At 37.1% G+C, this 12,113-nt stretch overlaps 1 pseudogene; it reads right to left on the bottom strand.

Annotated features, from left to right (window-relative positions):
* Positions 1–2,068: 2,068 nt before the first annotated feature.
* On the bottom strand, positions 2,069–5,025 carry LOC130566045 (tripartite motif-containing protein 59-like; annotated as a pseudogene).
* Between the last annotated feature and the right edge of the window lie 7,088 nt (positions 5,026–12,113).

The following is a 12,113-nucleotide window of genomic DNA, read 5'->3' as shown; positions in this document are numbered from 1 at the left end:
ACAGACATGAATGGGGACCACTGGTTTTTGTTTACCAACATTCTGCAAAATATCTTCTTTTTTGCATAAAAGCTTTAAAATGACAAGAGCGTGAGTAAATGATAACAATTTGAGGCAAATAAAAAAACAGAAATACACAAAGACTGATGTTGCATTCATTTAAGCCCACGCTGTGTAATTGTAACAGCGGTATATGATAAATGTAACACTAAATGAAACATCTCTAATGCAAATAATGATATTTTGTGTCAAACACTAGATACTGCAATGTTAACTAGATGTTACAACTCGTCGCTTTTACCGACTTCCTGTCGCCCACTGATCATTTAAAGCATCACCTTCTCTAACCTCAATAACAACATCATCCTTCATGGCTGTAGCACCAGATTCCCACTGCAGTCACAGCAATGACACAGCCCTGAACTGTGGGAAGGGTATCTGACCAAGAGAATTACTCCACGTGAGCGCACCTGACTGGCAGGATGTCGCCTTTAATCTCTCTACTGGATCAACTGTGTTCTTTAACAAAGGATCATTTGCATGTTAAACTAGCATTAATTGCACAAGTCTACATCCCAAAGAAAAACATCACAAGTGAGATCTTGTTTTTTGCTCTAGACAGCAATGAGATCAACAATGCAATAGGATAACACAAACAACGTGTTATCCATTTTAATACAACAATCTTTTTCAGTTTAATTATGATTTAAGTTCAAATGACCTACAGTATAATTACAGCATATTAACTTGAACTAAAGTTTTTAAGTTACGTTTTTTGCAATGTGGTCAGCCGTTATGCACTCTTAAAATGGATGTGTTCATTTTAACACATTGTCTGTGTTGTCCTATTTAACACGTTATGTTTTATCCCAAGAAATAACACAGAGATGTGTTCAGTTATGGACAACACACTCAAAACACAACCGTTTTTTTTTCAGAATTGCACGTGTCATCCATGGACTGGATTACGGCGACATGTTTATAAGCATCTATTGTATACCTTACAGTGGTGCCGAAAAATGACTCTTGCCCAAGTATGACTCATTCCCCAGTACAGTTAGGGTTAGGATTAGGTTTGGGATGGGGTTAGGTTTAGCAAATAAGGCAGCAGTGCCAATGAGGGGAGTCAGTGATACAGCTACTTATAGTTATTATTATTATACCACCGTTTAAAATAAGACATGCAACAGTGTCAGGTGTTTGGATCCTATCGTGAAATGAAACAATATTGAACATTTAAAGTGACATCATTATTAATTAAAATGCAGGGGAAAACAAATGATTACAACATGAGAGATGGCAGTGTTGGGAAAGTCACATGTACAAAGTAAAATCTTGCATGTGTTTTTATGTAATTGGTGTTTTAAATAGCACAAAATCTTGTGTATGTAATGTGATGTGTTAAAAAAGATATGCTTTGTATAAAATATAGTGGTCAACAGTACCTGCATTTATTTTTTTCAGCTTTCCAATCAAACCCAGTGCCAGCAGGGGTCGACATTAACGCTTGTCCGTGACAAGTGAATGTTTTGTATGGGCAAGTGAGAGAGAATTTTACTTGCCCGACCGGACAAGTAACTTGAAAAAAAAAAAAAATAACAACAGTGCGACATATATGTAGAATAATAAGAATATGTGCATTAGTCAGAGCCGCGTGTTTGTGTGAAGTGCGTTTGTCGTGGTTGTGCTTGTTTGTGTGTAACAATAATCAATGGCGCACCGCACTGAGTCCATGTAACTACATGCGGACGCGGAATCCTGTTAATTAAATGTCATCTGGCTGTTCTGCGTGTCTAAATGAATTATGTGCACAGTTTAACATACAACACGAGTGATGGTCGAGGATTTATCTGCGTCTGCACTGTATGAGGATATGAACACATGAACTTCATCTCCAGAGTTGCTCTGAGAGTTTATTTTACGAGCGTTCTACTGTTTGAGTGAAGATATCGGCAAACACACAAAAACTCGAGCGTCTTCCCGAAGACCCGTCAAAATAAAAGTCCCGTTAAATTGAACACTCAAGACAAAAAATATTGTAGTGTACTATAGTATTTGCTATTGAAAATTGTAGTGCCCTGGTAGTAAATTGATAAACACTGTATACTATAGTAAAGTCCAAAAACACTAGAATTTTACTGCAGTTTACTATCGTAAATATGATAGTATACTACAGTAATTTATGTGGACAAATATAGAACATTAGAGACAACTGAAAAAAGTTAAGACAGTACCTTGGCATGTAACAGTATTTCCCGACTGTAATCGGTCTGAAAATGATCCATGTAAACATACAGTGATGTCAAGATGACATATGACTTATGGGACCAGCGTTGTGGTTATGTCGTTCTAATATTCTCATGTCACTTATGGTTTGTGGAGTGGTGCAGAACTACAGTGTTTTTGGATGGACGGACGGACACAAACACACGGACACCCACACACACAGTCTGAGACACAGCAGGAGTCACGTATATGTAGCATGCCACAATAGAGTCATTGTTAAAGTCCAGCACTGCATCAAACTCATCCATGAATACAGGGGTGTGGGTGATGAAAAGCAAACACCAGAGCCAAAGAGCTTAACGTGGATCTTCTTCCAGCAATTCTTAGGGGGACACACACTGACACACCACACAAACAAACACAAAGATCTTCAGATGGTCAAATTTGACAAAAACATATTTTAGAAAAGGGGAGCTTTTTGTCAACCCTGTTAACAAATTTGGGATGTCTTAACTTCTATTTTTAAACCATAATCATAGTTTACTAACATAAAGCAAACAAATCCTCCAGCATGAATGAGAAAATTAAGCTGTCACTCCATATGTCCATGAAGAATAAAGCTTTGCTCATGTTTCACATTTCTTTGATTTGTTTGACATTTAGGTGTTATTACAGATGTGCCGTCTGACATCACACCTGAACATGGTGCCCTCAGAGAAGGGATGGAGACAGCTCGAGCTCAGTGTCTCCTCCCAGCATGAGCATCTTATAATTCTCCTTCAGTTTATTAGTGATGATTAGTGATGTTACGTTCTGTGCCGAGGCTTCGGAGCGTGTGTCAAGAAATCCTGGAAGCTATCAGTGAAGCGCGTATCGAGGCTTGCATCGCTTTAGATCAATGACGTCATAGTTGACGTCTGAAGCCTCGCTTCCGTCTGAGTGGTTCAGTAAGCGGTTTGAATCTTGCCGCGACATTTTGACAGCTATATATTGTAAACCAAGTTACACAAGCACATTCACTGCCCTCTGCCCAGTTAAACCCAGACGCTTTCCAGTTTTAGAATAATAATATTGCCCCTTCTGCCAATTATGACCAAATAATTGATTTACACACATTTGATAGCCACAAAGTTATGTTATACAATCATTATATATCACCAGAAAATATTCATATAAATTGATTAGTCTATACGGAAATTGATTTTTTCTTCACCGTTATTTCTAAGCCTTAATTAACTGGCTAGTGATGATGGTGAGCCCGGCCATGAACTCGTGCAGTCTCTGTTTGCGCAGATCCTCGCAGCCCCTCTTAAAACTGTCTCTGTGTGTGTGGTGATGTCATCCAGCTCAGTCAAATACAGCTATCTATATCTACATCTATAGCACCCAGATCACCCTGAAGAGAAACACAAGCAGACATGACATCAGCGATCTGTGCGTGCGCGACGTTACTGTGTGTTGATGTGTACGTACAGGCGGCACAGAACTCCCGGGATCTTTCCTGCGCATTTTTGCTGCATGAGGGCATCCAGCATTTTGTTTCGGCTGCGATCGGTTCGCTCCAGCCACCTTCTATCTCATATCACCAACTAACAATCTCGTCTGTCTCTTCTGAGATCTGATCCAGCTCCTTTTCGTGAGTCCTGCTGTCTCTCAGACTTTGTGTGTCCGTGTGTCTCCTCCTCAATACTGGAGATATCAGCTCACTCTGCTCCACCCGAAGCTCCTTCAGCTTCTCGACGAGCGGATTGTACTTCTCCGCCGGCAGTGCGCTCACCCTGTCTAGAGCCTGTACGAACTGATACCGCTTCTGAGCGAGAATCTGCTCAAGCTCCTGGAAGAAATGTGCTACAGTCTCCCAGTCCTTCTGAACAAGACTCACGCGCCGAGCCTCCTCCTGCCGTAGATGCTAGGCCAGGCCAGGCCGCTGATCTGGTCTCCTCTCAGAGTCTCCAGCAGCTGCGCTCAAGTGGAGCACTCTGGAGGTCATCGATGGCGTGGCCTTGGTGCCGGCCGACCGCAAGGCAGTAGTCGCATATGAGCTCGCGATCCTGAAAGCAATAGACGTTTAGAAGCTGCCCGGGATGTTCTACTTGGGGATGTTTGGGGCATGCAGAAGAACAGGGCCGGCTGTCGTGTTGATAATTCTCGATGATGGGACGCAGGCAAATGTTCTCCGGGAGCGCATCCACTCCGTTGCTCTGTAGCTCTGTCACACTGCGGCAGTTGGGACATTTTAGCGACGAATGGATGAGGATGAATGACGGACTCATTACCACAAAGCTGAAGCGCATTGACCAGACAGCTCTTGCAAAAAGTGTGAGCAGGGTAAAACTCTCGGGTCACTGAAGACAGCGTGACACACCGAATATGTTAAATCACCTTCCAGATTCCCCCTTACAGCTGTTGAAAGAAAGACGACAAAAAAAGACAAAATATCAAATCATCATTTAAGCTTGTTTAAGCTGGTTAATTAATGCAATATAATGTACAGACAAAAAACTTTAGCGATGTAAAACTGGTAAGTTACTCACCAGGAAAACGATTGCTGTCTGGTTCTACCTCAGGGCCTTTTAAACATTACTCCTTGAAACTTGTACTGGTACAGTAGTTATTTAAAGTTTTAAAACCGTGTCTATCCTCAACGTGGCTTAACAGACATATTTCTATCGCGTTATCCTAAAAAAAATATATGAAATAAACGATGTTTTAACAATATTGCTGGCACTGCTGACCGTGGCAGTTGCAGGCTAGACTGTGAAAGGCACATTCAAACACAAAAGCGAGCCAAGTTACCATGGAAACGGTAATGACGTAAATGTGTTGCTCGCAGACTAATGAATCTTATGGTAAATTCTTATGATACTACAACAGAAAGTGCTGTCGTAATCCTGTCATAATGAGTTTTGTTTAACTTGTTGTATAATACCACACAAAAGACAACATAAATGTAACTTAATCTATAGACTTCATTTTATGGTAAATTCTTGTTATACTGTAGGCTACAACAGAAAGTGCTGTGGTAATCCTGTCATAATTAGCTGCGTTCAGATGTTGTGTGGTAATTTTTTTATTGTACCATACAGTGTTGGGTGTAACTAGTTACTAAGTAATTAGTTACGGTAATTTAATTACTTTTCCCTTGAAAAGGTAAAGTAAGGGATTATTCTTGTTTTTAATTACAGTTACTTCTGATGTAATTAAACTAAATACTGTGTAATATATTCAATAGTGGAAATGACATCAAAATTATAAGTCTAACTTTAAAATGTATATATGCTGTAATGTATCCTTCTCACATTTGAAGAATAATTTATGTTGTTATTTATTATTTATTTGAATGAATTAAATAAACTGTTTCATGTCTATCCTTGAATCAATTCTAATCAAGGTTGATTTAGGATATAGAAAGTAATTAGTAATAAGTAATTAAATACTTTTTGGAGAGAGTAATTTGTACAGTAATCTAATTACACTATTGAATATGTAATTAGTAACTAGTAATTAATTCCTTTTTCAGAGTAACATAGCAGTGCCATAGGAATACCACAGGTATTTCTGAGTTGTTTATACTTATGAATCATATTGTAACTAACGTTTCGACAGTGAATGTGGAAAGAAATCTTCATGGCAGATCATTTAAAATGGTAAAAATGTGCATGAACACATTTTGTACAGCTTTAAAGTAGAAGAAAACCACTAACTAAACTGCATTGTGTAACGTTATTGTCGGACGCTAAATAAAACACGAGGTAACAGCGTTTTCATTATCAAATGAAACGCACTGCAAGCCAATTAAAAACACAGAAATATGTTTTAAAAGTAGTTTGTAATACAGAAATAAACAAACTAACCGTGAAAAGCACAAGATCGCCAACATGGACTGGAAATTCGCCAGTTGCGCAAAATGGCGCCGGGGATCTTTAATACTATGGGGAACTGAGTATTTTGGGCTGGCAAATATGGGTGTTTTTTAGATTAAAAAAAAGTAGAAAGTAATATATTAGCAATATGACAGATCCTCTTTACCTTTCTAAGCCAAAACAACTCAATCGTGTACGACCGGAAATTAGTTTGCCGAACCTGGCGTCGCAAAAGCTCACCGGCGCCATCTTGTGCAACTAGCCCATTGGAAAGTTGCTTTGGGAGAGTTTTGTTTGTAAACAGTGATGATGGGATTCTGTGGGCGGAGCTGGTGGCAAGCGTCAAGGGTCAGCGGCGCTAAAATCAGCCACAACATAGGATTATGAATTGTCTGAACGCCTTCGCCTTCTCTTATAATTTTAATAGTTTATCAGCAGAAAGCAACAAGGTGAGGTTTCCTGACCCCTTACTCTCAGGTCAATATTTGAAGTTCATGTACAATCCGCAACTTTATAAGTGGTCATTTTATCTACACAGTTTGTGGTTAAATGCAGTCAATGTTGTTCCTAACATCTATAGATTTTGCTCACATTTTTAAAAACAAAACTTTTACTTAAGTATGTTTTTTACTTGTATAAAGTAGGAAAGTACTAGATTTTTTATGTACTTAAGTTCTGTATTAAAGGTTGTGAAATGTGAAGTAAAAAGTATGCTATATGCTTTATAATGTATTAAAGTCAATTCTTTCCCAAGTAAAAACACCCTCATAAAGAAGAGATCATTGAAAAATGTACTAAGTAAAAAATACTTCACTACTATCCATCTTTGACCTAAAAATATACTTGAACTTTGCTTAAGTTTACTTAATAAAATCTAAAATGTTTAAAACATAAATGAATTCTTCAGAAATTTGAAAGACCAACATTTTTCTGTAGGGACATACTGATACAATGCTATCAATATACTGTATACTGAAATTACAGATCAGATATTACAGACATAATACAGATATTACATTTAATTTACTGAATAAATGAAATCATAAATATATAAAAATCATGAATAGGCTATACAGAATGTGTTTCAAAATAAAAGTCTTGTTATTCAAAGGCCAACTGGTTTATTAAACTGTTCTATTTGTGTTTTCTTCAGCGGGGTTGGATGTATTCTTGTACTGTTTTATTATTCACTAGCATTTCATCTTACTCTGAGACTGTGTCTAGTTTTGTGTGTGACAAATAAATGTGTCATTCCAGCCTCGATTCAATTTCATACAGTTCACATGCTCTTGAGGGCAGAGACATTAGAAACAAATAACCAAACGTCATGCAATCTAAATAATCGTGAAGGATAACTGTAAGGGTTCAACTGCGTTTCAGCATGAGTCACCTCATTTCCATGATGTGAATTTACAGTGATGCTTTCTGCAGAAATACTCAAAGAAATCGTTACTGCCGATATTAGACTCACAACAGTGCAAATTGAGGGACCCTCAATGTAGGAAATCATATTTCCGTACAAAGAAAAATAATATGATCATAACGTAGCAATCAAAAACAGATAAAGACAATGTATTCTAATGAAATCAGTGTTATTTCATTGGATATTTGTTGAAACGCTGGTCTTTCGCCGGCGCTCAGATAAAATCATAGCCATGTGCCGTGGAAGCAGCAGGCTTGCGTAAGAAACCATTCTGGACATTGTGAGAACACTGAATTGCCTTAATGGGGATAATAATGTTCGACTATTAGAACAGAGCCGTAACATTTGATTCAGACACACGTTTAAAGTGCAGTTCAATCCTGCTGTGCAACGGAAGGCAGTGCTGTGAACCAGTAATCTGCCGGTGGTTCTGACCCAGTCCATGGCTCCATAGTTTCCTCACTATTAGTCATCAAGCTGGCTGAGTTTTACATTTCACTTTGCTCTCTTTTCCTCTCCCATAACTCCCAACCATCAGATACACCCACATACAGTATGTGTACATATTTTTCTATTTTATAATTTTTCTTTTTTGGTCTGATAAGTAAACAAATGTTGTTCTTTCCATGCTCGGAAGACATGACTGGAGTAGTTATAAGTCTCTAGCTTTCCAGTCAATCACATTGCCCTCCAGCTTTATTGAGAATTTACTGTATCTTATGTTTTCTGAAACAGGATTGTCCAAACCAGAAGCAAAACGCCCAACATCTGATAAATAAATCAGACGTAATTGAAACAGGATTACTTTGGCATTTATGCTATTAAACACTCCGCTGTATGGCTTAATATGTGTGTATAATTGGATCCTCGTGGAGCCACTCAACTGACAAACCACACCTCGGCTGGAGAGAGAGAGAGAGAGAGAGAGAGATGCTCTTTCCTATCAACATCATCCTATCACACGTTTCATATGACGTCTGCATTTAATGTTTCATATTCATAAATTAAACTCAGTTTAGGAAATGAGATGACTAAAACACATGGAGGGAATTCTGTTTATGAATTATGTGCATATATATATATATATATATATATGAAGAGTTTGGTTCCAAAATGAGATAACTCCGTTTTTAGAATTGGTCAAAAATCATGTTTTTTTATTGTGCATTCCAATAAATATCAATCAAACTGCAGTTGGTTTGTTTTGATTTAAGCCATAATAACTCAAAAATACAGATAACTAAAACAAGAAAAGCATGATAACTTAATAAAAAACATGATTTTTGAAAAATGTTAAAAACTGAGTTATCTCATTTTGGAACGAAACTCTTCATATATATATATATATATATATATGCACATAATTCATAAACAGAATTCCCTCCATGTGTTTTAGTCATCTCATTTCCTAAACTGAGTTTAATTTATGAATATGAAACATTAAATGCAGACCTCATATATACAGTATACTGTATGTATATATATATATATATATATATATATATATGAATGTGTGTGGGGGGGTTACTGAGCATGCCGAACACACAAACACAAGATAATCCAGGACTGAATTAGCATTCACAGGTAGCAGGTCTGTCTACAACATCTCTGCCTCTTGGGCTCCACCAAAGTGACAACAGCCCAGAAAACACACAAACGATTCTGTTCCGAGATGTTCCGCCTGGAGAACTCGTCAGGATGTATGACATGTTATAAATCAAGTCTCTGCGAGATGCCCAAGAGATTTAGTCCTTAAATATGATAAAACAGATGGAGCACTGCATTCCCCAGGTATGCACCTCTCCTCCTGCTGCTGCTTCATTCATTGTTCCTGCGAAATTTACTTAAACACCTCCTGCATTTCAGATGAGAAAGGCTGATTGCATTCCAACCGCTTCCCGCTTGGTAAAGTCAAAAATAAAACCTAAATGTGGTGTTCATGTAACCACTATTGTAGCTATAAACCAAGCTGTAAAAATGATTGAGGAAGAATCGATAGGCCTATAGTCCATCTCATGTCGTTCGCTACCAGATCATTTGTTCTTGGGACATTGAAATATTGGTGCAGGCCGTAACCTCATATAAACCCCGTAAAAGTTATTTCTAAGAGTTAGAGTCTAATATTTGGAGTCTTATATTCCAAAATGTCCAGCCTGTTCTTGTCCATCCAATGACAGTAAAGGGTGACCAAAACCACTACTGTCTGTGAAGAATGACTTTCAGTCTGTTCCTCACTTCTGAGCTGTCACACAAGAACATGGAGCCACTTTATGATTCTTTTATACCATTTTATGAGTTTGACAGCTTCTGGTCCCCATCCGCATTCATTGTCTAGAATAAGAACGGCATGAAAAACACAAAGGTTTGGAACAACATGTGGGTGAGTTAATGTCAATCTCACAAAAAATAAATAAAAGCACCAAAAGAATTTCCAATAGAAAAACTTTGAAATAATGGATGTTATTATTGTCATAAGTGTTTGATACAACTTTGACAGATCATTATGTATTTTGTCCTACTATGGGAGTCAATGGTGACCCAAAACGGCTTAGTAACAAACTTTCATTAAAATATCTTCATTTGTGTTCAGCACAATAAAGACATGTATACAGGTTTGTAACAACTAAAGGGTGAGCAAATGACAAAATTTTCATTTTGGGGTGAACTATTCCTTTAAAGCATATATTAGTGCAATAAGCACACACTTTTTAAAATTGTAAATGCATGAATCATACTGCTTGTTTTGCTCCGGTTGTCCACTGGGCAAATGTTGAGACAAAATCCTGTTGGACAGCAGTTAATTCTTGTTATGGGGAGAGCAATAAGAGTAGCCTCAGGCCATCGAGCACACGTTTCTAAAAAGAAAAAGTGCTTATACCATAAATGCATCTTTATATCTGCTGTGCTTCATCAGGTCCTAACAAGGACAACTGTGAGCCAACACAGGCCCTGAATATTAAACAGCACGGGTTCAATTACCTTCCTCTTTCAATTATAAAAAAAAACGTCCCCCATCTAGGAAAACGTGTCACGGTTGTTTGCATCCATGTTCCTGTCATAAAAAAAACACAAAGACGAGGAGCTCGTGTCTGCTCTTCATTAAATGATGCAACTGCATCACAGAGTATTACACACATTATCTAACTGTCTCTTACTCACAAGAATGGGATACTAATTCAATCCAATTACAACCACGGTTTGTTTTCATTTGTTTCTCCCGTAATCCTGTTGTTGTCTTGATCTGAATTAAATTTTAACATGGATTAAATGCCATTGTGGGGAAAGAGAGACATCTACTGGTATAAACATGTAGTTACCGTTTCTGTTGTGTTCTAGCTTGCCCATGTCATTGTCTCACATTATAAAAGTATATTAAACCACAGCTTAAGAAATGCACAAGTTCTCCGTTTTAAAGGACAACATCCATAAGTGTAATTGTAGATCTGTATACCATTGGTTACTATATAGGTCTTAATACGGCAAAAATTTTAGACCTTTTAGAATATCATGGGAAGATGTTATATCAAATTTATTTGAAGTCACTTTTGACAGTGTTTTACCCTATTTCCACTGCTTTTATAGCTTGATAAAATGAAATAAATAGCATGCATAACTACGCTAGAAAGTTAGGCAAGTTTTTTGTTGTGTTGTTGCGCCATCTACTGGTTCATTCTGTTTATTCATTGATAATCTGTGCGGAGTGTTCGCAAAATCGGCAAATACATGACTTGATTCATTTACTACAACAACGATTTTTAAAATGTAGATGCCTTAATCTCACCAATTTTTATTATAATTAAAGTATTGTTTGATGCGATACAACAAATGACCACTAGGTGGACATTTCAAACGACTGAGTTCGTTTATTCCGATATGTTGCATTTACGTGTGAAATATGTGAAGAGTTTGGCTCCAAAATGAGACAACTCCGTTTTTTACATTTTTCAAAAATCATGTTTTTTTTATTGTGCATTCCAATTAATATCAATCAAACTACAGTTGGTTTATTTTGATTTAAGCCATAATAACTCAAAAATACAGCTAACTAACACAATAAGACACAATAAAAACATGATAACATAATAAAAAACATGATTTTTGAAAATAAAAAAAGAGAGTTATCTCATTTTGGAACCAAACTCTTCATATGTTCATTTGAGTAATTATGATAATGTAATGCTAAGCATTTAGTATAGATATTTTACTAGTTATGTCCTTTGTCTTTATTATATTCCTGCACAATAAGATCTTGCCATTTGTTTTTGTTCACTATAGGTTTATCATCTTTTAAAATACATAAATAATGCACAATTATTTATTCCTTTTAGAATCTTCAAGAGCACAAAAGATATCAGTTATCAAAAATAATCAATATATTTTAAAACTGCTCAGAATGCAAAAAAGAGCCTTACAATTCCAAGGGGATTATATAGAATATCTTCTATAATTTATTCTAATGTGGTGTTAGAACTGAATGACGATCTCTTGTAATGATGTCCATATCGCCATGGACCCAGTGATGTAAATAAAAATCTCTCAGGAGGAAAAGAGCAGCAGTACCGCCACTCTCCACCGCTCTACTGGCGCTAATACCCCTGTCA

The sequence above is a fragment of the Triplophysa rosa genome, linkage group LG15 (assembly GCF_024868665.1).
Source record: "Triplophysa rosa linkage group LG15, Trosa_1v2, whole genome shotgun sequence".
NCBI classification, from domain to species: domain Eukaryota; kingdom Metazoa; phylum Chordata; class Actinopteri; order Cypriniformes; family Nemacheilidae; genus Triplophysa; species Triplophysa rosa.
This window is presented reverse-complemented; position numbering and strand designations above follow the sequence as displayed.